Source organism: Osmia lignaria, chromosome 2 (assembly GCF_051020975.1).
Source record: "Osmia lignaria lignaria isolate PbOS001 chromosome 2, iyOsmLign1, whole genome shotgun sequence".
Lineage (NCBI taxonomy): Eukaryota > Metazoa > Arthropoda > Insecta > Hymenoptera > Megachilidae > Osmia > Osmia lignaria.
In genome coordinates this window covers 9,087,635-9,114,595 of record NC_135033.1, presented here as the reverse complement: position 1 = coordinate 9,114,595, position 26,961 = coordinate 9,087,635, and the positions used below count along the sequence as shown (strand labels likewise).

The window sequence follows — 26,961 nt, the reverse complement described above, 5'->3', positions numbered from 1 at the left end:
GCTTCTTTTCGATCAATTAAAATTAATTGATTTTGTAGGAACAGGTGACAAGGATAAACGCTTGAAAGAGTATTAAACTAGAATTGTCATTCATGAATTACTTGTTTATTCGCAACGTCTAAATCAATTTTCACGTCAAAGTGAGACACCGGTGATGATAAACTGTTAACGAGGACAATGTTAATACGTTTTTGGTTTTATATTTCTTTTATTCGACGCGAGACAAGCTTCTCTTTTGTTGGAAATTCGACTTAACAGCACGAACCGAACGAAATTGCATTCCTTAGGACGTGCTTCCATAGAAAATACAATTAACTGCTTTCTACCGTTCAAGATGCTATCCCCAGGGACGAAATTGGAGAGTCCATACCGAAAGCATTTTATCCTTTGATTATTCGATTCCCGAGCGATCTTCTTTTCGAATAGGAAGGAGTTTAATATTGGTAGAACTCTTATACCTTTATTTTCTACCTCAACCTAACCCTTTGCAATTTCACCTCGAGTCTACGCGTATTTCATTACAGTTCGACGCTAAGCTGTTGAGATAATATTGAAATTTATTTTATTTTTAGAAAAAATTAAGGTACTATTCTGGAATTTTACTTAATCAACAGTGTCAACAATTTTAAGTTAAAGTTTTTAAAGGACAACGACCTGTCCTTCGTCTTCGGGTCCCACACTCTTTCCCACAGGAACAACCACCGCATATTGATAGGATGTCGGAGGTGGAAGGGTTCACCAGCGAAAATCCAGCGGCGATCCGAGTCATTAATCATCGGGAGCCTGGTCGATCTACCCTTAGTAGTCATCGAGAACTGTCTCAACAGTCAATCTACCGGTGAACGATGCAGGATCGTGCTCCGCATTCGTCTTGGAGACTTCTACCCCCGCCAGGATATCCTGTCGCGGAACTTTCAACGAGATTTCCCATACCAACGAATGATCCGCGACTTTCGTCTTTTCACAGGACTATCGCGTTGCTTTTCGAGATTCAACAACCTGCTAGGATTTAGCAGAGGATTCTGGATCCAAAGTGAAACGGACAGTAGAATGAAAGATAGAGAGAACTCGTGAAGTATAGAATAATGTTGAATGATTTATGAAATCCGATCAGAACCTCTCATTAATTATTTGTTTCCTAGTATTTCGTTAAAGGATTCCCGAAAGTCGGGTATGTTTTTCATTCCATTGAAAAGGATTACCTTTGATTTCGATCTGAATGGTCGCATCTTTGAACAGCAGCACGGTTAGTTGCCTTTCAAACGGTCTCGTTTCATTAGCGTTCTCAAGGTGCGCGTTACTTCCGTTTCACCAGAGATTATTATTGCTTCGGTTTTCATCGCTTACGCGCAGTTGGATATTTAAATTGGAATGAAATATAAACAGGAATTCGTCGCTCGTTTGTAGTTTGCACAGAAATTTTGTAACAAAAAGGAAACATACAGGGACTTATGCGACGCATGTTCGAGCCATTCTACTTGATGGAAACGTAAAAGTTTACCATATTCAGTCTACTCCGAATCGAAACTAGCAGAGATTTTTTCCACGGATATCGCGGAGAAAATGGCCGATGGAGCCAAGAGGGATGGCGCCAGCCGCAAAACAGCTTCCATTACGATCGGTGGAGACTTCGGCGAAACGAGATAAGGATATCGTCAACAAGAGGTTTATGCGTCCCGCGTTCACGATACTTTTATACGTCGGCATCGCGAGACGAGGAGCCACTGAACTCGTCGTAACTGTCGTCGAGGAAACGTTATCGACGTCGACGTCTCGTGGTTAAGGTCACGAAGACGTCTGACGGGAAAAGCCGACGAAGGGAAGAGGGATGAACGGCGCGGCGTCCAGGATCTCGTAAAGAAACCTGGCGCCAGCGTGGAATCGTTCGATAGGGGGATGAGTTATTTACCCTCGCGGGACGCGCGAGGAAACCGCGATGTTTTTCTTCGCGAACGCGTAACGAGCCACGTCCAATGGAATTCCGATAAGTTATTCCCCCTCGATGGAACGGCACTGGTTGAGATCGATGGTGTCTCGGCTACAGGCGATCGACGCTAACGTTTTCACCCACCGGAACAAGGATTTTCCTTAATATCCTCAGCTATGAGTAATATTTTTTCTTTCTCCCTTTCTGGGAGTTCGATTAGCCATTATTTCCTTCATCGAGAACGGACAGTCTCTGATCAATATTTTAGTAGGTATCAGATATCGAGTGATTGAAATTGATGAAAGGAATCTTCGGAAGCGTGTTCGATCGAAACGGTACTGGAGGCGGCGGTTTGATCAGGCCGTCAATTATCGAAACGATCGAAGAAATCGTTATCGCAGCAATCAGAGTGTGGCGACACACCTCGGCTGATCGTAAATCGCATCCGTCACTGATTGCCTCCAGTGCAGCGAGAAAAACGCGAGTTGGCCCTCCACCGCAAACCCTGAATCGCGAACCTTCCACTTTCTTTTCTTGTCTTTCAGGCAAACAGGATGTTGAGGCCGGGCGTTCGCGTGGAAAATTTAACTTCCTTGAAAAAAACACTGCCGAAACATCGATCACGGTTCCTTAACCGATATCGTCTTCGATGTCTGAAATGTTCGCAAGAGGACAAAGGAGTCCAAGCAGAAAGTCGACGAAGAAGAAGATCGTTGGATCGAAAAGATGCAAAGGAAGTAGGTAAGAATAAGAAGAAGAAGCGGAAAATAGAAAAAGATCCCGAGGCGTTTCGGTGGCTGTATCGTGGTTAAATAAGTAATGCCGTACGTTCGAGGAGAGTACGCCCCGTGTTTCCACGTGCATCACCCTCTTCCTACCGGACTATTCTATTTTTCAGTTCGGCAAAGTAGCTGCTGCGCTTGCATTATGCAGTCGTCAGTCGACGGATGATCCTCGAACCGTCCTGTTACCTTGTCCCGCGTTAAGTCTCCTCGACCGTAACTCGTCGCCCCGGCAAGTTTAGTAGCAGTTTCGTGTCTCTCCGCTGTCTTGCCGACAAAACGAGCAAACGAAAATTTTAAGCCACCTGGCACGTTACCGACTTGCTACGACGATGCGCGTTGAAAGTGTAATGATAATAATCCATGGGATAAGTAATATTGATTACACCGAGGTACGAGTTTCAATTTTGATCAGGAACTTTTCAAACGATAAATGAAGAATGGAAGAACTTTGCGCGACGTTTGACACGACGGTTGCGGAAGGGAAGAGATCTCGAGGAATTCAGAACCAGGAGGTTTGTTTAGAGTGAAAATTTGTCGGATTGCTCGGTAAAGCTTTGCCCGGGAGCTTATTTAGACGGTCTGCTCTCCTCTAACAGACGACACGGAAACGGAAAGAGAAAAACGCGAGCTTCGACGAGGGATTACGCGTGCACGAACCGCGTCAAAACGCGAGCTTCACGCGAAAAACTACGAACACGATCTCGCGCATTGACGATCAAAAGCTTCGCTTTCTGCGTTTGCCGCCGCCTCGAAACCCTTTGTGGTCCTTTATGCTTCAAGAAACTGTGCCCAACTTCCAGATACATACCGAACGCTCAAAGCGAGTGTTTCACCGCGTAGAATAATGATATTGCATCGATTTAATGATGCATAACACGTTCGCGTGTGAAAAAAAAGAAACCGAGGAAAAAACATTTCTCTGATTTTCTAGGAAACGTGCTGATTTTCCATCGAATAGAGATTGAGCTTCGTGTTGTGCAACATGCTTGAATCAAGGCAGACGAACGGTAGGAAAAATAGAAAAAAAATATCGTTATTTTGCATACGAATGCATAGACGTTGGAGAACGCATGATACCAGCCGGAATAACACGAGTTGAAAATCGCCGCGTGACAAGCAGAGAGCGATTCGGTGTACATGAATATTCGCTGGAAAATGATATCGAAATAATGTACAGATAGCGAGCTTGCAAATAGAGGATAACAACGGGTTCGAGAATCGTTTGCCCTCCATTCTCCACCCACAACTACAGAATCTACGAGTTACCGATATTAATAAATCCTTTCGCACGATAGTGAGTTCGATAAAAGATTTTATTGAAACTGGTAAAGTTGTGTAAAGAAATTTTTCAAAGCGTAAATGGAAAATGGGCCCCTTCTGTTTCACATCAACGATAGTTATTCGTCATGCTGTGTCATACTGCACGAATGTTATCGAGCCGTGAACGATTTCAGGTGTACGACGATACATCACGCATCCTAGGAGATTGGACCCCGTTGAAAGAAACGTCAGCCTCCCCGTACTACTTCGAGGATCATTTATTTATTTTTTTTTTTTCCTACCCCTCGATTCCGAAAACTATCAATCAAGTTTCGTCTCCTGCAAACGGTCACGGTTGTCGCGTTTCTTCTAACAATTCTTGTACAACCAGTACAGATTTATTTTAATTTCAATAAAATTTATATATACAACGGTTCCCCGATAAAAGGACCTCTTCAAACATCGAATTCCAATTAGCCTAACCATCTGGAAAATGGTTAAAACAACCGAAAAGAAGGCGATTCACCCGTCGTGTCTACAGAATTCGAACATTTCAATTTATACGTCTTCCACCGACGTTTTCATAGTCGAACGAGCGTTTCCATTAAAAACTGAACGGAGAGCAGCTCGTTAAGAGGGTTGGTTAAGCGACCCACCGATGAAACTGGGTGAATAATTTAATTAATCGTTCGGGCAGCTCGAAAGGAAAACCGTGGAAAAAAATTCTCGTTATCGTTTTAATAACGAACGTTAATAGTTACAAAGAAGGGAATCAACGATAAGACTCGTCTTTTCTTACTAATTTTCTTACGTAAATGAAAGGTGAGACTGTGAGATGATATTTATACAACATTAGCGAAAAACAATTAATTTTCGTCGAGATATCACGTCGACGCTGCTGTGTTACAGCTGTGTAAATCTGTCAGAAGCAACGCGTGTCGGTGTGCAACCCTTATCAGGGCTTTCTCCTCTCTGTCGGTATCGATCGATACCACGGCTACCTGGTTACCTATCCCCGTTAACAAGGCAATCAGGGATAGTTTCTCGATACTGTACGCGGCCGCTACCGGTTAACTTAATTAGGGCTTGTTCTACGACTGCCGATTCAGTCGATTGCGAATCGAATTTACCTGCGTCTACAATTAGAACGGGTTGTTTGAGCAACCAACCGCGAGCACCATAACTTTGCGGGACAGATTGTAAGAATGAAACATGATATCGAGCTGACACAGCCGACAACTTCGTCGGTACTCGAGACTTGGAGGGAATAATGTTGGATAAGAGGGAGGAAAGTACCACGTTACGAGGGTTGACGGATCGTTTGATTGGATTCAGAAGATGCATCAACTTCTTGCAGTTTCTTGCAAATGCACCGAGGTCTGTCGAGGAAATAAGCAGACGAGGTTCCTTAAAACTTGAACCGGGCTAATTTCGCGGTAGACTGATAAAATTTAATGAAACGCTATTTCAATTAAAATTAAGTATCTCGAATTGTTAATCACCTATGATATGGCGGTGAAGTTGTTAAATAACTTGACGGCTGTCTAGCTCCGCCTTCGTCATTATTCATCCTTCTAATGATAAATTAAAAGAATACTCAAGCGAGTCGTCTAAGCGAACACCTCGACACCCGGATCGATATTTATCGGCTATAAAATGCAATACCGTTTTTACGACTTTCCCGTTTATCGTTTTAAGGATTTTATGGTGGCGCCTCGGTAAGACGATCGGACGATCTTTCTTTAACGAGATTTCATTATTCACACCTAACTTGTGCATTCTAGTTTCCAAGCTGCTTTAAACTCCACTCTGGTATCGTAAAATAGCAATCTGTTATTAAGAACACAGCCAGTTTATCGCGGAGTACATTTTTATTCTTTATATATCTTCATCGAATTGTTCTCGTCGAAAGGAGGCAATTCCGAATCGGTTAAGCGGGTCGAAATAGGCCTGGTTTGTTTACTAGGAGGATAATTTGTAGAGCGTACACTTGCGGAAATGGTCGCGACAGTATCTCGTGTTTATAATTAAAGTGGGCCGATGGCAAGAAGTTTTGTCGGGACCGGTGTTCCTGCTGCAAACGATCCCGCTATCCAGCCTTTTACCGAAATTGTAATTACGAGTAACTGCAAAAGCGAAGAGGCAAAGTTTTCCCTTCACGTGGGCTGCTCCTCTCGTAAACGTGTACGTAAAACGACCCATTAGCGAATGGTGATGGGCAAACTTACTTTCGGCAAGCTATCGATCCGCTAAGAATTTTCATTTTTTCTTAATTGAATGTACCTATTTACCGTACACCTTTACGAACGAAAAAATAATATTTTATTCGAAGATGCTTTGGCGACCCGAGTCGTGCACACACGTACGAGCACGTGTGATTGCACGCAAGAACAATCCCTGTACAGGGCATCGGAAAATCTTCCCCCACGATCCACTCAATATTATTTCCGGTGGAAAGCGGTTCTCGAGGCTCGAGTACCGACGTAGGCGGTTTCAAACGCGATCTACGGTAATTGGTTCACTTAAACGCGGATCGGTACACAATTAAAGGGTAATTAGAGTGCCAATTATAGAGGACCGGATTCGTTTCAGCCTTTTTCACGGCCGTCTTGTGTTTACGCCTCACGATACACTCGTACAACTCTCTCGGCTTCGTTCGCCTCGATCCTTTGCGATTCGAGCATACGGATTCAGGGTTGCGTACGGGAACTTGCACGGTTCTGCTCGGTGAACCGGGTATTTAGATTGCGAAAGATCGATGGAAAGCGGTAATTTGCTTCGAACTGACTGATGGAGAAGAGAATTCCGATGAAAGAGAATCGTGGAAATTCATCGAACGATGCGACGTCCCTACGCACCGGGCAATTTGCAATTATTCCGATTAACAGTGGATATTTTCAGACGCGGAGAAAGGTAGACCGCGATCTCTGCTAACAAGAGGAAGATCGATCAAATCCGGTAATTGCTTCGAACCGACTCGAAACGAATCGAATCCTCTTTGAAGAAGAATCACAGCCACGCAACGGATCGAACGATTCAACGCTAGGGTACATAACGACTGAACGTGATTAAAATCCGAACCCGAAAACCGGCGATTCTAGCCCAGGAAACTTTTATTGCCAGATCGAATGGTTAAAAGAGACAGGAGGTGGGGTAGTTTTTCGACGTTTCTAAAACGGCCTATGCCGGTATAGAGGGATGGCTGGAGGATGAGTGGACGCGTTTAACCTGGACACGCGTTGCGCGAAAGTTACGAAGCTCGTAGGAGGGCAATTCCGAAGAGTCGGATCTCGCACGATTGGATCGGCAATACGGAGCGGACGATCGTTCCGCCTCGGTTGACCACACCGATCCAACGGACTCGCAATTATCTCTCTCTGACCGCACGCCAGATTCGTGTTTGCTATTTATTTATCGCTCGCGCTGCATATTCCACGCGGCTTGGCCAAACAATCGACGGGCAAACATTCGGCCGGCGAAACACGAACGCTCGAATATTTCCACCCCCTCCTCGGGTAATGCATCGTTTTCAAACGAGAACCCCCTGCGAGATTCCTCTAGTTTCGCGTAGTTTCACCCAACACCGGCAACCCTTTCTTTTTTTTTTTTCACTCCCTTTTACGCCACCGGCGATGCAAATTCACCGAGGCTCGTTGTTGAATCTAATATTTAATAAACGCCGGTGCTCGATCAGACATAAATGAATCGGGCTAATTATTTGGCGTAAACAACCGACGCTTAGATTATTTATTTTCCACGGGGGTGCGGTAGTTTCGTTAACGACTCGATTTCAGGGTGAATAGCGTAATTGAACGTAGCAGTAATTGCAATGGTTGGATATAATTAGAGCCGTGGGTCCGTTTCGTATAACAGGACGCGCCGGGCTTCTCCAACTTTATCCAAAGTTCCTCCTTCGAGATGCGGGTCAAATTTGAACGCCCCCATTCTATAATCAGCCTGGTGCTATGTAACCGATGTAATAGACCCCGTGAAACTTGGCTCGCTCATCAACGAACTGCGAATTGGCCCACACTTTCGAGTATTTCGATCGACACCTCTGATATTTCCTCTGGCTATTCGATCCCGCTACTCTTCGTTAATTAAACAACTTTGATTCGCTTCCTCGAATCGTTGTACGGTAAGGAGAATCCGAATCGACCGACTAAAGCGCAAGTAAAAAGGAAAAAGTAATAGAACGAGGATAACAGAGATCTAGCCGGCATTGTGCCTTTCTTTCATATTTTTCTATCTCCGCGAAAAATCGTCTAATTGCTGAATCTCTGCAGCGTGCGTCGCTTTTGCATGAAACCTGGTTCGCGGACGGGACAAACGATGCTACCTTTCCCCAGCTAATTCAACCGTCGACTCTTTGTTCCTGAAAATAACGCGAATTAACCGAGGCGCGATAAAAGAAGCGTCGCGACGCGACCGCCGCAACAATGCCATCGTTTACGCGCTCGAATTGTCCCGGTTAGCCGGACGAGCCAGGATCAACCACGGTAATTTGTCTCTCCCTGTGGAATAGCTAGACCAACCCTCGAGTATTCCGTGACCTGCAATCTTACCGTGAAAGAATCGTGCGAGTTCGTGATAATAAAAGAGAAACTGAGATGAAAGGAGAGAAAATGGCGTTTCCGTCTCGGGATCGTCTGCCAGACGATTCCTGCCCTAGAGGCCTGTAACTCCGCTTTTTGGAACTCATGTCGGGGGACCGCTAGCGAGAACAGACTTCAATCCTGCTGCCACCTGGCGGTCGCCGCCCGAGTTAAAGATGTCGAGAAAATATCAGAGCACATAAGTAACTAGACGCTAGTTGATCGATAGACGCGTTGTTTAACATTGACAGACATTGAAACGCGATAAGACGGATGGAAGAATGAAATTTTCACGGGAATTTCCATGAAAGCAAACGGAAATGGAAAGGAAATTGCCTTACAAACACGATTCTTCCCACTGAATAGGGTATTTCGTTTCAGTTTTATCGTTGCAGAGGTACGGTTCAGGCTCGCCACTCGGCACTGGGTTTGCAGAGCTGAATTATTAGGACGGTCCACGTATCGGCGTTTCCGAGTCCATTTAGAACCGTTTGCAAAATGAAATTAACGTCGCGCTACAATGTAATCCGTGACCCGGAATCGCCGTGCCGCATTAGGCGGCTCCACGTGTCCCATTCCGTTGGCGTATGTTTGCGAAACGATATTAGTATTACGACTGTCTCGTACTATCTGCGGTTACAATTTCCCTGGGAAACGAGATCTTCGAGACACCTTACAAGTTTACCGCCGTTATTTCACCGTCACCACCATTTTATTACATTACCATTTCCCCCCCTCCTTAACTTGTCCTCTCTTCTCCACCACCTCCTGCGTTCATTAATTTTCGCTGTAATTTCAGCCCTCTCTGTTTTCATTTTATTCCCATCGTCGTGGACCTAATGTTTTATTTCATCAAACACCTCAAACACAGCGGAGTCGGGCCAATTGCTAAGATTACACGATGATATTTTGATTAAAAATTAACATTCAATGAGCGAGGCTTGAATTGTTCGAGAAGAAACGAAAAAATAAAGTACAGGTGAGTAATAGTGTAGCGTAGAGGGAATTAAAAAGCGAAGGGATCGAGGCGAGAGAAAAGCTCTCGAACGTGAAGAGGGTCTTGGAAAACGTTCCGGCATTCTCGAAATTTTCAAACAGTCCACCATCGTGAGCGTTCGAGCGTCTCTTCAGCCATCGCGTCTCTCTTCCTCTTTTTCTTCGAACAGTTTCGCCAACGTACTTCGCAGCTACAGCTGCCGATACCTTTTTCCCATACGGTAGCGTTCTTCGATTCATCGATCGTAGCTGAGAAACGTCTGAGCAATCGATTGTATCCTACAACGATTCCTCTATTTAGAAAGCCCGTTCGTTTTTCCATTCGGTGGAAACGCTTAAAAGTGGAATTTAGAGAAGAACTCGTCGACGATCGAAATGGTTAGAAGAAAACTTTTCAATCCAACGAAATTCAACATGGCTGATGGTAAATACCGGGCAACGGGATGAGTCTCTTCGAATAGCGGCTTAATAAGGGGAACCAACGAATAGCGGAGCTATCATACTTAAAGGCAAGAGTGGCAGTTTCTCTAGTGGTGTGTACGCGGTGCTTGGTTAAACAGAAACACGGCGAAGGGGTTACGGCGACGGGGTGACTGCTTAAGTTATCCGGCGGGGGTATGGTCGAGCAAACGGCTTTGTAGCCGTAAGTAGTCGACAGGAAGGTCGTAGGTCAGCGCGAGGCAAAAGCCGGCTCGTCTTCCTGTCGCATTCTAGTTTATCGTCCACCGGGTGTAACGACGCGTCGCGACGCTCTACCCATCTTACTCTTGCTTCGTTAACTACCCCCGCGCACGATTACTGCTTTTTCACTAGGCAATAATAAACCCCTGGAAATCGTCGAAACTATAGAAATATCGCTAACTAAATTTAAATACCTTTCGTCCGACTTATTCGCGTTTTTTCTACTGTCAATTCATCGACACCTATCCATCAATATTTTTTCAATATCTCTTCAGTTTCGAATTACCAGTATTATCCATCGTTTCTCCCGGAAATTGGCTTCGTTCAGTCGTTTCGATTTCCCAAACGAAACCGTGCGCAATTAATAGCTTTGTTTGTACGATCAAATAAAATACAATAATACTGATGGATTGATGATTATTTAAACAAACCGAATTGAACGCCGCTGTTATACCTGAACAAACTGCTACACCGATTCGATAGAGAGGAAACCAATGACGCGCAGAGAACGCCATTCCATTGGGAAGTGGTTAACATCAAACCTGCGGATCCTTTCAGAAATGTGACTTCCCTTCGTACAAGATACAATCGCGAGTATCCAGATTGGAAGTGAACGGGTTCGACGAATCGACGCGAGCAATCTCGGTCGACTCGAGGGTGCAGGAAACGCGACAATTTCAACATCTCGAGCCAGGTGGTGGGTGTTAAAGGTGGGCTGAGGGTGGAGGGCGTTCAGCTCGAAGGACCTACCGTGTCCAAACGGAGTCCCAGAATGCCAGGAGCGACATTATGGCACGGTTATTACTCGAACCGTCGTCGACCGATTCGAGATCGCTCGGCACGCGGCGAGAACGATGTCGAAAATGTCAATCATTCCCGAGGACCTCCTACCGAGGCCGGCAAGCATTTCTACGTTCTTTCGTTCATCCATCTTTCCAGAAATTCATCCCTGACTTGGTACAATTATTTATAATTAGGTAAATTCATAATTAGGTGAATATTGTCAAAGTGTTAATTGTTCCGAGAGAAAGAGAAAGATAAGGCGGACTACGATGGCCGATGATCTCACGGATTCCACGGGTTGTAATTTTCGAGATTCTGTCTGGATCGTTTCGTCGGCGATCCTCCTGTTACATTGGCCCCCCCGAATACCAAGTTTTTTTGCGGGTTACGCTATTGCCCGGTCGGCGGACAACTTTCTTTGCCGCGTGCCACGGATTTTAGGTAGAAATCTGTGGCGGCTGTCGAGCGAGGTGGTCCAGCGAGTCGATTAGTTCGAAAGAGAAATGGACGACGGCACGGCGCCAACTATCCGTACCATCGCATCCTTTAATCTATCCACTCGGATGTAAATAAGACAACTTGTTGGCTCGCCACGTGTGCTTTTTACACGGCCAATTCTTATTACCAACTTAATCTAACTTGTTCCGTTTGAAAAATTTCTCCAATAATCGTACAAACTTTACCTCGCTTAATGGCGATTTGGACCAATGAATTTGAACCAATAGGGAGTTTGAAAAATTTTAAAGCGTTTCTAATTCGAGATCCCGGTTACTCCATTCATCCCTTATCCATTAAGTAACCGGCATTACGGCGAAGCTCTTTCGAACGGCGCGATATCGATTCGTCCAAGTTTTCCCGCCCCGGGGAGCTCTCAGGGAAACATATTCCGATCGCGGAACACCGCAGAGAATAAAGTAGAAAGTTATTCCGGCGTTTGTGCAGGCTACGAACCGTGATTCGAGACCGCGAACCGACGAGAAGAAATCTTAGCCAGAAAACGCGCTATTCTCCTTTCCTTTCTTCGCTCGAATGACCCGTTTCCCCCGCCTTTGTCCTTTCTTTCGATCAATTCAGTTTCGATCACTGTCGATTAACCGATAGGAACACCAACGTTTAGAATTTCGATTGAAAATGGCACACTGGGCCAGGAGTTATAAGTATTTCCCTGTTCTCGTACAACAAACTCGAAAGCACTCGCAATTTTTTTTCCTTTTTATTCGATAACAAAGAATCGCTTTTCGCGGAAGATGGATGGTTCCGTTGACAATATCATTTCCGTATTGTTTTCTCCCTGCGTGGGCCATTCTATCTTTCAGAGCAGTCTCGTGTTACGAAGTTACATTTTGCAAGTCACTATGAAAGGGATGTTTTAACGGGGAAAGGTTAGGCGATGTTTGAAACGCTAGTTTCTTCACGAACAACGGGGAATATGTACAACACGGTTGGTTGTAAACTTGTGTACAATATTTGAACAAACCCAGGGTGCCATTTAAGTAAGCCAGCGACATTGTTCCCGACTCGTTCGAGTGTACAGGTAGTCTGAATGCAGCAACTTCTTATTAAGAGACAGAAGAGATTGTAATTGTTGGAAACAGGGGTACGTTAGACAGGAGTTCACACGCGTTGCTTCCTCGACGCTCATTGTTAATGCGTCTTAAGTACCGAGCTGTATTTTTCATTATCGTCTCACGATAAAATCACGTGCCAGCCCGTGTTAATTACCACGTCAGTTTTCCTTTCGCGTGTACCATTTATTCGAAAATTAAATTAAAACGATGGCATCCGTGCAACATTATTCAAGCCTGATTGAATTAACCTTGTCTAGATGAAATCAAAAGGGTGAAAATAAATTGGTGGGCAAAAGTTTAAGGGTATCGATGCTCGTCACGCGACCAACGACTTTCCCCTTGGAAAGTGTCCTAAAGAAAATGTAAGCAAGGGGGCGTAACATCGAGCAGGCAAAGTACAAAGTTCTTCGTCCCTTCTTCCTGCTTGATAATGTTAGCAAGAGTTTGCTTTGAGGGGTAGCGCGCGCTACCCTTGCCGGAAGCCGTCTGGCGAAACGGGAACTCGCGCACCAGCTGTTTTCGCGCAACCGACTCGCCTTATCGCCGCGAGTAAACGATGACTGTTCAAATTCTGATGTGCTCGCGTGTTTCCTCCTAACCTCGTCAATGTTTTCATTTTTCTTTTCCCCTTTTCATCGACCAAACCATCGTGGCGTTTTCTAAGAAAAATATTCGCGAATCGATACACCATAAGTGCTATTTCATTTCACGTTTATACGTTATCAAATTTATTATCACTCGTTAATCCCCGTTGGTTTATCATTTTCCCTCGTTATCATAGATTTCTGCTCCCACCGGCAGGATTTATCGTATGAATTTGAAATACGTTAATACAAATAAATTTGATACGACGAAACGCTGGGAGCGCGACGAAGGAAGGAAATATTTAGCCGGGCAAACCGTGCGCTCGCAATTCTCGGAGAATTTTATCGGATTAATTGCAGGTCGGGTTAGAATTCAGTGACCGTCAGAACGGTAGGCAGGCAGGCAGGCAGGCAGGCAGGCAAGCAGCCAGCCAGCCGTATTTCACGGTAATTTTTATCGCAGGTGCCGACGCTTAAATTATTTGGACCTCTTTTTCCCCCCTCCACTCCGCCCCCCCCCCCGAGGCGTGAAAATATTCATCTCTGACACGCGACGTGATACAAGCATTCATCATTTTGATACTCGCCGCGTTACGAGGCTGTGCCGCGTAAATTTTCAAACTCTACGCGGAATATTCCCAGTACCCGAGGCTTCTGTAACTTTCTCACGGATAGTTTCTCTACCTCGTCGTGCTGTTTACTTTATACGTCTCCGGTGATTATGCCACGTGTCTCGCTCTCTACGTAACAGCCATTCGTATTCATTGATAATAATTCGCTCGGGGTAACGATATTTCGTGGCCGCCACCCTCCCCTCTGTTACGTAGTTTGACCCAGTTTACCAACGGCACGAACGACTTGATTTCCATCCAGCGAAATGTCGATACGATGGCGATATAAATTAGCGTAGCGGGAAAGCGGAGTGACCGGCTAATAGGAAAATAACTGGCATCCGAGTGCAACCAACGTCCATCGTTTCCGATTCGTTAAAACATTAGCGGTCTACGTTCATCAAGAATTGATGCTTCTACTTTAAGGAAATTCGATATCGAAACCCTCGTTCAAATGGGTAGAAAAAGATGGGCAAGGTTATGAATAATTTGTTCGATAGTGATTTTGGTATTCCAAATTCGATGTTAATTGATTTATACGAACCGAGACTTCGTGAGTTATTATTTGATTTATAAATATTTCGAAAATAATATTTTTAGTATTCCACCATTCTCTCGTATCGATCTCGCTAAATAAATCAGGACATCGCCGGTCTCCATTGAAATTACACAGAGACGACGTTGATAAAGTACACATTTATTTGATTATCCAGGGGTCCACATTCCGTGGTGGCCGGAACGTGTCTCGAATATCATTGACCATCCAGCAGTCCCATCATCCGAGATGTATTTCCCTAATACGATTCTATTTACGTAGGAAAATCGGAGTACGAAGGGAACCGTGGTCAGTGGTGTACGAGGAGAGTGGTAGACTAGGAATTAACAACACGGGGCCCTGTTCCCATCGGAACGACGAAATGATGTTCCAAGTTTCGTCAGCGGCGAGACAAAAGTAATTAAACCCAGAGGACTACTCGATAATTTAGCATACGCTACGCGGTGTACATTCCACGACTAACGAAACACCTGTCGCTGATTCTATACCGAAACCAGCCACCACCCTTAACGAACCGTCCTGAAAGGATGGGCAGGGTTTATAGGAATTTAGAGTCGACCAGGATCGATCAAAGTATCGGTGCCAAGACCGTACAGAGACAGACATCGTTTTGTAATCAGTGAAGTTTTATCTCCCATCTCTTTCGAACATTTCAATTTATCTATAAAAGTATATTATCGGAATGTTTTCTACCAAAGATGGTCGACTTTTGTAGTTATGATAAAATTGTTACCCCCACGGTTGTCGACGAGTTTCGGTATAGGGGTAGGTTTTTGAAGACGCTATCGAATGTCACCTTCTATCGTCGGCCCGGCTCTTGAACTCTCGAGATATCCTTTTGTGAGAGTCGACGACGTCCTCGGAACATCCTCGGAATATCGATGACGGAATCGACGGTGTCGACGTCTATTTTTATCGACTCCCTGTCACCGGGTGTCGCAACTAGATCGAACCGATCGTCGTATCGAACGGATTCGCGTAAGAAATATAATCCGAGCTGGCAATTAATTAGCGTCTCGAATTTTTCTCACTGTTGTTCGAGCAAACTTACCGATCAAAACTTTCCGCGTCATCCGTAAGCTCCAACTCGCACGGGACGGGGCGGAAACTTGGCAGACAAACTCGCGTAACTGGAGGCTGTCTGGAGAGGCAAGGTACAACGGCATTAACGCGTACCTCCTGACCGCGAGGGGCACAAGGGGCCCCTGTCCTAACGCGCGGAAATCCGGCTGTATTTGCACCCGCACAGACAGTCTACATAATGCACCGGGTAAACAGTTTCGCCGGACTTTATGCTCCCCTGAGATCCTCCTCATGGTAGATCGGGCTAAACGATCTACTTTCCTGAACTAATCATTCTTTGCTTTGACTCCACGGTAGAAATTGTTAATTAAAATATATTCCGATCCACGTTTCATCATTATCCAAGCTTTAGTTATTTAATAGAGGGATAAGAAGGTTCCAGTAGAGAAAAGCAATTCTATGGAAACGGAGCAAACAAGGGATAGTCGATAAGAAACGAACTAAGCTGATTCATAGTTTTTTCCAAGGACAGAAGATAACCGTTTGTTGCTCGTCCGCCAATCGGCTTGCAAGTGGCTTCTTATCGGCCAATTCTAGACGAAGTTTCCGGTATCACAGGGGCGGAAGTTTGTTTCGCTATTTGCCGGCGTTTCAGCCAAGAAGGAAATTATTTGGAAGTTGCTTGATACTGAAATCGGACGCGGTTCGAAGCGCGCCCTCGCCACTGGGACCCACCCCCTTTCGTCTGCTCCTTTTTGCCCCGGGAAACTCTAGGAAAGCGGGGAGAACCCGCTGGGGGTAGAAAACGGCACCGGGGAGCCGTTCCAGCGGGGCCTGGAATCGTTGGAAAACTTGAAATCCACGAATCTCATCGACGTAACTTATCCGCGGATACAATGGTCGAATAACGAGCACGGTTGTATCGAAATTTGTTTCCAAAGAGAATTTTCTCTCTAAAGAGACTCGTAAATAATTGACAAATTATACAGAGATTTGATCGATCAATTGCTCCGTCAAACATTGCCTTTTCTAATTCAATTATCTATGTAATCAACATCTTGAATTATCAATGTTTGCGATAAACAACGTGTTTCCTTTGGATACTTAGCAGAATATCAAACGGACTAAATTTCCGAAGCAAGAAAATAAATAAACGCGACAGTCGAACGCTTAATTACATTAATTACTCTTGCCTATGAACAGGTTGGTTGAAAATTACTACAGCTAGTACGACGAGCAAACAGAATACATATTTACGAAACAGTCGACGAGCGTTGTCGGCGAAACGGATGGTTCCCCGGTCAAACGTAATTTATACAAGGGACATTTAATAATAGGAAATATCAAATAGAGTCGTGGCTCCATGGATGTGTGGCTGGCCGTTTTCAAACGTCCGGCCCATTAGTTAAATATTCATTATCCGATGTTTGGATGCTCGTCTCGCGTTTCGTCCTGCCAAACGACATAATTCGATACGCTGATTAACAATGTGCTTCGCGGACGCGTTAACGGACGATTGTAAATTTTTCGTTTCCAGGAATTATCTCCATTCGTTCCTCTCTTTTACAACGACCCTTTTGTTAAACGCTCGTACGGTCTGTCATTATGCGCCAATCGAGTTCGTCGATAAAAAGAGAAATTGATGGGAAATGGTGATGAGGTATAAAAGCAATGTTGTACAATTCGTTGTTGAACGGTGAAACGAATTCGTTCAACGAATAATCACGATTAATTTTCTCGTAAACAGCGTTCGATAACTTCATTCACATTTTTGTACGCGCGATTGATTAAAAGTGTACGCGGAAAATTGAATCTCCGAAAGAAATCAAAGAACGCTTTCGAGGAAAAATTATTCAAATTTTTAAACAAAACACCCCCGTGTGTTTCGCGTCTGGCGAAAGAAGTTCTCGAGCAAAGTAGAAGCGGACGGAATTCTAAAGCAGTCCCTACCAAATTATCGCGAAGATTCAGCTCTACGCTTCGACTCGTTCCTAATCATCTTACAACTTCCCTCCGCGAATCTAAGCGAAAGAAAGAAGGTGAAAATGCAAGATAGCTTCGTCGTATTCCCGGCTGTCTCAGTGGTAAGGGCGAGCCTTCTATCGAAGCATTTTTCCCGTTGAAAATTCGATGTTACGCGGAGGATGGTGAAAAGGACCCTACGACCAGACCGGGAACTCCTTAGCGCTTTAGCAGCTTTACACGCTCCGCGGAGTTCAAGAAGCGACGAAATATGCGGCGCTTCGCGGAACCGAGAAATTGAATTTGCAAACTTCTACGAAGCGGAGCGGAGCGGAGGAGAGTTGTACAAGCGGCAGGCCAGCAGTGCCGTTCGTACGTCGCGATTTTCCACGACTCGATCCATTCTTCGGCCGAGAGCTACCTTCCAATTCAACCACAAAGGAATCGTCTTTGCACTGAGCCTCGAGTGGAGGAGGATTCAGAAAAAGATGGCTTTTTTAACAATTTTTATCAATTTTAATAAAGAACGAACCTGTTGTTCCTGGAGGAGAATAAACGGTAAGACGGTAAAAGGAGAAAACTTGTCGGCGAACGGATCGTGGAAAATGAAATCTCCGCGATCAGTTTACGGGATGCAGCTGGTTGCGAGTAAGTCGAGACACCTCGATAGAACGGGATCGTTCTCGCACGTTCCTGATCTTTTAGAACGGTCGCGCTCCCACGGAATGTCGATGAAATCCACGGATTCCTACGGAGCGAACGGGTGCGTTTACCTATTCGTCCCGCGTCTGTTTTTCAATCCCTTAAAACTTAGCGGAGCCAGCCCATACGGTACGAAGCAGAAAACCAGCAGCGATTCCCTTTCTCCGCTCGTTCGATCGACTGCCAGCCACCGGATTTCCGACTCCTCTTTTATCTATCCCTCTTTCTTTTTTTTCTCTTTTTTTTCTACCCCCTTTCGTTTCGTTCGACTTCTCCGGATTTCCCTTAAATCCGACAGACCGTCTATGTAAATTCAATTTCTTGCCGTTACATCGCTCGACTTCTCTTCGACCTTCTTCTACATCCTCTTCTTCCTCTACTTGTACCTCCTCTTCTTATTTATAGATCGTTCAGGGTGTTCTTCTTTTGATCTTTCCAAACTTTGTTCGCGTGTATTCCGGCACCGGCGAAGAAGTAGTCGGAAAGTCGATTATTAACAGCGAAACGATGCAAGAGAGTGTATCTTGATCTTTGCTGAACGCTTTTATTTATACTTTCGAGAGTTGCACTTTTTCTCGTCGAACTCGTTAAACTTCTTAATTTGTTAGTTCGTTTCGCGGGCATAGCGCGTAATCGGTTTTCAAAATTTTCATTATATTCTCTGTAACGAGAAGGGGTTCGAGAAAAATTCTATTTACTTACCGAGGGTGGTTACAAAAGGGAAAGAGGAAAGAATGGCGGAACGGTGAAGATATTCGTGTCGTACGACATTATTTTGAGTCGGTGTGTCAGCGTGATTCTCGTGAGAGAGAATCGCGAACCCGCTCTCTTTGGTCGGGCCTCCTTTTGTTTTTCTACGCTTGGCTCGCGATGCATTTGGTAGCCGATTCGCCCATATAAAGCGACAAATGTCCTTTTACGGTCCGTCTTGCCATCCATGGACCGCGTGCCGGGACAGTCCAGTTGGGATCTTATGCCCCCAGAACTTTCCTACTAGCCAGACGTCGCCTCGTTCCCTGTCCATTCGGCGTTTCATTAAAATCCCTAATGGACCTCCTCTTACCTCGAATCTCCCGATCTTTGTGTCTCATTTCTCCCAACCTGTATCAGTTTCAGACACGAATTTTCACCATTGAAATCTAATTAAACACGAGACCGCGTCTGCTTTGTTAAATATCAGCAGATCGAACGATCCTTTTTCTTTCTTCCTCCTCGCCCTACTTTCCACAAACCAATCCCTTTATCCGAGTTTCCATTGGACCGGCTCACGAACGATTCCCGATCGAAACGCGCTGTTTGCTCGCACCTTTTGTCCAAGTATCTCGATTAAAAGATTCTCAAGAGCGCCGCTTGTTAAGAGGATCAACGATAATTGCTTTACGAGGTCGAGTTCGATCGGGCCGTTGAAAAGGAAATAACGAGACGTTCGACTTCGATATTTCGATCGCGACGTTATCTTGATTGTTCGTGTCTCGAAATGTCTCTTCCATGATAATATGACGCGTCCAGAAGAAAGAAAAAAGAACAAGAGTAGAAACATTGATCAGAAATGATTTTTCGAAAAACAGTTTCATTAATAGACGTACTTGCAATGTTAAAATTGAGAAAACTCCAAGACGTTTCTTATTTCTTTAAAATCTCCAACTTGGAGGCTGATTCTTGTTAAACGATCAAAGGGAAAAATAAATGAAGCAGCCGAAAGGATGGAGGGCTTGATGCTACTCTGTACTAGGAGGATCCTTCTTAATGTCTCTCGAGCAAACGAAGTTTTTAACCTTTCAATCGTAATAGATGGTAAATGCCCTGCCAAAGCGAAATCAAAGAGGATGAGAAATAAAAAAATCATGATTCCTTTTCTTTCAACGTTATTCGGATGCAGCTATCAGTTGCAACTTATGCGGAACGATTTAAACTTGTTAAAGCTGATAGTTTATCAGTGATAATATCAGGGAAGGTTATTATAAATATTGCTGCAGTAATTGAGAATTTAGAACGAGGTTAGTGAAACACACTCGTTCCATAGACAAATAGAAACACATAGCGAATAAGATTGATATCGTTATTTGTTCCAATTGGAAACTGATCAAACTTCCCGTACGCTTTCAAATCAGATTCAATTTCTCGAAGAACTTTACCGAAATGTTATTTCAATCTCATCAAAGATTGACTCTATGGATAACGACATTATCCGTCAATAATGTTTGAGATCGCAAACTTAGCGATAATTTGCGGCCGAGATTTAGCCCACAAGTTTTTTCTCTCTGTAGCTCGTTATCCAGCTTCCGGTTTGCGTCATCCGCAAAACGACCTCGATCTCGGGGAACGCACGCACAATTACGGCGCTCTGAGGTTATCGCGACAACGAGGGAGGTCTTGGTATCGATCGATACGTCGGAATATCGCCTCGATGACCAGCTATCTCCCTTTCAACCTCCTCTCCTTCCGCCGCCAGATTCTCCGCATGCATAACGCGAACGCTCGATTGTATTCCGTGAATGCGTGATTAACTCCACTCGGTCGGCGCCTAGTGGAAACGCGCCTAAATTCCACTCGGCTCGATCGAAAACCTTTCAGAGTATTGTCAAAACATTCGATCGTTATTACATCGAATAATTAGCATCGTAGACATTCGCAATAACGCGATAGCTAGACGATTCGAGGAACAGGAAGGAAAGCGAAGCAAGAGGTGACGCGTTAACCGGAAGCTAGATAAGTAACGAGGGTTCTCGGCGAGGCAGCTGGGATGGTGTACGTCGACGGAGGTCGCGTTAGGCGTTTCGAGCGGGAATGCGGCTCGCGGTTACCGGTTCCCGGTTACACGATTATCTACGTGGACATCGCGGCGGTAGGTTCGCGGCTATCTTATCAAGGACGAATGCTCGGACACACTCCACGCCACCGATCTGTCCTCAACTCTCTTTCTTCTCTTCTCTTCTCCTCCCCTTTTTATTTTTCCTCTCGATCGTACGACCGTACACGCGCTCCAGCTTGCTCCTTCATCGAACAAGGACGTACAACAGGGTATGGATAAATTGCTGGAATTAAGCATTCCGATGGTGGAAGTAGCGATTATCTCGGAAGGCAATATAAGTAGCGGTGACCGCGTTTCAGCCATTAATATACCGTACACGTCAGCCCCTCGTTTGCGCGATCGATCGGATAAGCTTCTTTTTTAATATACCGAAAAATCGTCCGATAACCGACGCATCGTTACGTTAATGAAGCAATTAATACGATTCGAGAACGGTGGAGGGTTGAACGGCTTTTAACCCTTTCGCAATATTCTTTGCTCTTTTTAGATCGTTATTGATATTTCACAATATCAAGATTATACTCGATATCAGATTATATTCTATTTCGAGAATTCGAACGAGAGGTGGAAAGTTTGCAAACTGTCGATACGAATGCGTGTTAACCCTATGCACCTGAATGCCTCGAAGGCACGGCATGTTCTACCTGCAAGCATTATTAAATATACTTATATCACCTACGGTGCGTGTTTAATTATACTTTTTCCTGAATTTGCATGAAAAATCGTTTGGAAGGTACAGCGGTGAGCACTTTGATCGCGATCGGGTGGGTCGTCGGTAAATCGGGACGTTGACGTTTTCTTACCGTTTCTTCTCTCGCTGTCGAACGCGAATTCTCAGTCGTATCGTTTCCCACGCGCTCGAGCGCACGCCATCGGACAGTATTCCACTAACTGGCGTCCTTCTTTCCGATGGTGTTCCATTTCGTCCGCACACAGAGGAACGGAGAGAGAGGAGAATCTTGGACGTGGCAGTGACTAATTATTTAGGGTTGCATCGGCGATCTCTCCCTCGTGGCCGGTACAGTCGAGCCCCCTCCCTCGGACGTTGGCCATCGTCAGAAGGAGGCATCCGTTCGCCATTGCCTTCCTTTATTTTTCCCCTTCGACTGCATTTCTGCGGAGCCAAACGGAACACTTATATGGACTTCGTCACCGGCGTTCGTTTCGCCGCTCAGGGTATACCGCTATACGCGGGACCATTGTTTTGCACCGGTTAGGCCCAACTCGACCACTCGCGCATCGTCCTTATTAGCAATTCAAATTGGCGGCAATTTTTTCAACGCATTTTTGACCTCCTGTATCGGCACTCGGTCCACAGTCCGCGGCTTTTGTGTACCCGCTACGTATACGCCGAAACTCCCTCCCTTATTAAGGCCGCCCTCGCCATATTAAGGGCCCCGCGTTAAACCTCTATCTATCTCTTCCTCTTCTTCCTACCCTCCTTCTCCCGCCCTACGCGTCTTACATCCTCTTTAATCTCGTAGTAATTGTTCCTACAGTCTATTTTCTCTTCTTTGCGCAATTCGTTTGCCACCTCGATCACTGACAGCCACTTCGACCCGTCTTCGGATTTCAGATATTAGCAAACTTGAAAATGGTGCTACTTTCTCAAGGTTCTACCGAGATTCGATGAAATTAACATCTCGAGGAATACATGATTCTGTGCGCATGAAATTACCTGGGTTCACACGATGTTCGTACTTAATATGTTTACCTGGTTACTTCACACGTTCAACGACGTAATTTCTCGCGTTAATTATCGCGTTTCACGCATCAGTGAACTTTCGAGTTAGTTACAGGAGGCTCGGTGTATTCGAAAAAGATTCCAACTCGTTGCTACTCTATCTACTATCTGTAACCCTCGTTTCAATGAACGTTTTACGATACAATTTACTCGCAATACCAACTACCCGGTTCTTATTCAGTCCCCTTTATTTCACCGTCAATAAATCGAACATTACCGTTCGACGCCACCGAGTTTCCCTTCTTTGCGTGCCGAGAAAGTTATACGCGAGCTCATCATCGATTCACGTCGCGAATTAAGCGATTCGTGGGTTAAAAAGCGAGGAACGCGAGGAACGACGAGCAGCCTCTTCGCGGGCAAGAAAACCTCTTCTCGCGGGCTTTCAGTTCTTCGTTACTTATTATTATTTTTCGAGTCCCGTTGATTTATTTATTCGAGCGTTGCAACGATCAGCATACAGTGAAAGTTTCGTCGAACTACGTCGTAGTCTGCCACCCCTTCGAATTACATCGTCTTTTTACTTCCCTCCCTTTTGCATCGGGGATGATCAACGGGAAAATCAACGAGCCCGTCGAGTGTATTATGCATGCGCCATTGCGTTTTCCTTTTAAAATTACCATTAGACGTTCTCTCCGCGGGGATATCGGAAATTGAAAAGACGAAGAATGAAAAGCTGGCTTGGGGGTTTTACTTCCGCCGGAGACCCGATTACGACGCCCGGCCATTCTTACTGACAGAAAGCCCACCACCCCTGCCCGGTCACCCTCTACCTGAGTATTTACTTCCTCGAGGTTACTTAAAATTTTCCCTCCAACTCTGATACGACCTTCTTTCGCGCCTCCTGCAATTCACTCGTCGCGCCGGGACGCGATCGCAGATTGCATTACGCTCGTATCGCTGCGTTCCCCTTTCAAACGATCGTTACCACGGTCTCGATAAAACGCTGAATATTGGAAAACCGACGGCTGCAATTGAATCTAATTCGCTCGAGATTCCTTCTGTCGTTCGCCAACTTCCCTATCTTTTCCTTCATTTTATCTTCCATGTTATTTATTTAGCCGAACGCATCGGAGATGAGTTCTTTGATGTTTCTGGATTAATTAGACGGGACACCGACGCGAGACCCTTGTCAGAGCCGATATTAACGAACCTGTCGTATATTTTCATCTCTCTACCGGGTTTACCGAATACACATAACTTGCTCGATTAATGAGATTCTCTTTTACTTTGAAGAATGTTAATGACAGCTTCAGAGAGTCGTATTCTAATTAAAAGAGAATCAGCAATCGATGATGGTCCCGTAAATCACAGATTATTGCAATGATTTAATATAAAAATTATCTGTTTGTATTTTTACTAATTAATACATCTTATTTCAATCGTACTTTGATTGTTCTTCTTGAAAATTTTCATTCGACGATAAACTTGTTCGATTCGATAAGAGCCGGTATAGCCAGACACGTTCCATTCGGAAACTTCGAAACACCTTATTTCCCGATCGATGCGCGAATAAACGTCGACATAAACCTCGATTCTCCGTATCCGGACAGCAGTCGACGGGCGAGCCGTAGCGAGATAGAAATTGGCATAAATTCGCGGAACGTCCCGTCTTTTGTCAACCCTCGTCGTTCGACTCCCCGGGGAGTGACGATGGAAGAAAAAGAAAACGAAAAAGGGGAAGGAAGGAAAAAAAAAACGAAGAAAAAAGAAAAAAAATTTCGTTCTTCGTATCGGAACGTTCGACGGCCGGGATCGTCCCTGGACGGGTCTCAGGTGCGACGATGGCTGTCGTTGACAGGGACATTTGTCAGCTAGCTTCACGTCGTTAAATTTCCTCGCGAAACTAGCGAATCGTTTTCGCGAATCGCTTGTTTCGACGAGACGATTGAATGCTCGTTACTCGATAATGGCAGATCAAACAGATTCTTAAATTTTATCTCAACCAGAGCCGCGTATTACGACCGAACATCGGAAATATTGATGAACTATTTCAGTAATACGAACGTACATTTACGTCTTACCCTAATTGGCACGATATAATGCGATCGTACATGTTCGTTTAAGTATTATATTCATTAATTCTGTACTTATATGGCGAATAAAACTGCGGGAGTTTCATTACGAAACGCATAAACATTTAGGTTAGGTAAGGTTAATATACGAAAACACAAAAGATCCTACCTTACTCGAAGAGAGGAGTGACAGTCTGGTAGCTGGACATGGGGTTCGTCTAAATCTCCATGGTGTGGACGAGGAATCGGAATTAGCCATCAAAATTAACACACACTCGTTATAACCTGGACCAATAACGACTCTATAACGTTCTATTCGCGATCCCGTTCACTACTGACGCGTGACTCATCTTCGGTCGTTTCGATACGGTCGCGCGACTCGGCGTTTGTTGATACTTTCAGATCAGGTAGAAGAACTTTTGAAACTCGCTCGGCTACGATTAGAATATCAACACAACTATCGTGTAAACATCACCTCTACAGAGTCTTGCTTTATATCTGGAACACAAATATGAAATACAAATTTATTTTCACAGAATATAAAATGAATTCTTTTAAATCTTTCAACAAACCTTAGTGACATAACCTACAATGCGAAAATTAAACATTTCTCGATACAATTCGCGACTCCAAACACATACATAAAAGGAGGAACAGTTTTGTTTCGTTTTCTCTGTAACAGCGGCGGAGGAGCTGGCCATTTGTATCGTTGAGTGGAAACATTTTTCAGTTCGACCCGCTTCCTCCGGTACGACGAACCGAATGGGGTGGGTTTTTCAGAGCAGACGCGATCGCACAGTTTCGCAAATCGTTTACGAGCGTGGGCCAAGCTCGAAGACGCGTTTCCGCCGTGATCCATGGACCTCGAATTTCGGCTGGCCGGTATTTATTGCCTTGCAAACCGTACACGAGAGCCCATTAGTCGTCTCGAAACGGACCTGCGATCGAAGGAAAAAGCTAGAAGAATTTTTAGAAAATAAAGAAGAGAAAAAAAAAGGTTGGCCGGTATGCGGGGGAAGCAGTTCGAGCCGCGTTTCGATTAAAAGGGTAGAATTGAAAATTCGTCGACACAGGGGAGGCGTGGAACGCTCGCGAGACACGCTTCGCACCGACTGGCACCACCCGCGGGGATTCCTGTACTCGCGAAACACCAAAGCACCCGGCTACACGTCGGTGAATCGGTTCTTTTATCTGACCACAAAGTGTTGGCACACCGGTTCGAACGAGAAATATATTGCCAGCTTTGTTCGATCCCTTTGCCAAACGAAATGGTTAGAGAAAACGACGTGGAAAGTATGGAAATATTGACAGCGTGGTTGAAACAAAACGCGCTGCTTCGTAACGAACATTCAAAAGGTATATGAAATCGTATTTAGATAGAAAGCTACATTTGTTTCGATAAAAAATTCATTTTCTCTTAAAGCAATTTCAGTTGAAACTCGTGTTAGACGTAGCGGGAAGAAAAATTGATTCGCAAAGAAGAAAGAATCTTCAGTCATATTTCGAAAGTTTAACGAGGACATCGGGCGGTTAGGATCGTCCAAGGAATCCTTCCATTCTCCTCGGCAAACTAATTAGGCAATTAAAATATCCTGCCAGCTGTCGCGTCCGAAGAAAAACGTTCGTTTTCCCTAATTACACCGAACGTTTTCAAACGATTCAACGAAATAGACTTTGGCCAGGAAAAATTGAAATTGAGCTTCTTCTGATTTGACTTTTGTTACAATATTTAGAAGGAGAGGCGAGAATTTAGCGGTGGTTGAATAGGGATAGCAGGGAAGAGGAAGGCTCCGGTTCGTTCTGGTAGGGAGTACCTTCATAAATATGCAGAACCAATTACGGCAGGGCCCTGTGCCGCCTGGTCCTTCTCTCTGTTCCTTGCCACCGAAAACGTTCGCAGCCTGGTCATCTGGGCCCCCCGGTGCAAACGGAGCTTTAATTCGGCCGCATTTCTTTACCCGGTCGGAAATCACCGCGTTCTCGATCCCCCTGTCCTCGTCCGACCATCTTTGTTCGTCTCTTTCGTGGCTCCGGTTTGTCTTGCCGTACGGCGGCGACGGTGGTCCCCAACGAGGCTGCCCCCGGGGCCTCTTTTTCGCCGGTTGGGGGTAACGTTCGGGGTAAACCGGTGGAGATACCTGTCGTTAACGGTGACCAGGGATGGGATCGAACGTGTTTCTCCGAAGTATCGATACCGTATCGAAAAAATATTTTCACTCTGACGCGCTCGATTCACTGCTAATAATATTCCTCGAATAACGATTTTACCTGTACACTCGATAAAAAATCATATATTTTCTTCGAAAAAAAAAAAAAAAAACGAGAAAATTTCCCAAATCACAATTCTTATCGATACCGTT

The 26,961-nt window shown here is 44.9% G+C and overlaps 1 protein-coding gene across 1 annotated transcript in view; it reads right to left on the bottom strand.

Moving 5' to 3' along the window:
• Positions 1 to 26,961, bottom strand: part of LOC117606992 (reticulocalbin-2) — a 108,481-nt gene that overhangs the window by 44,970 nt on the left and 36,550 nt on the right. Inside the window, exon 2 of the mRNA XM_034330114.2 lies at positions 24,771 to 25,099. The gene's annotated coding sequence lies outside the window, so the exon portion shown is untranslated. The remainder of the gene's footprint in view (positions 1 to 24,770; positions 25,100 to 26,961) is intronic.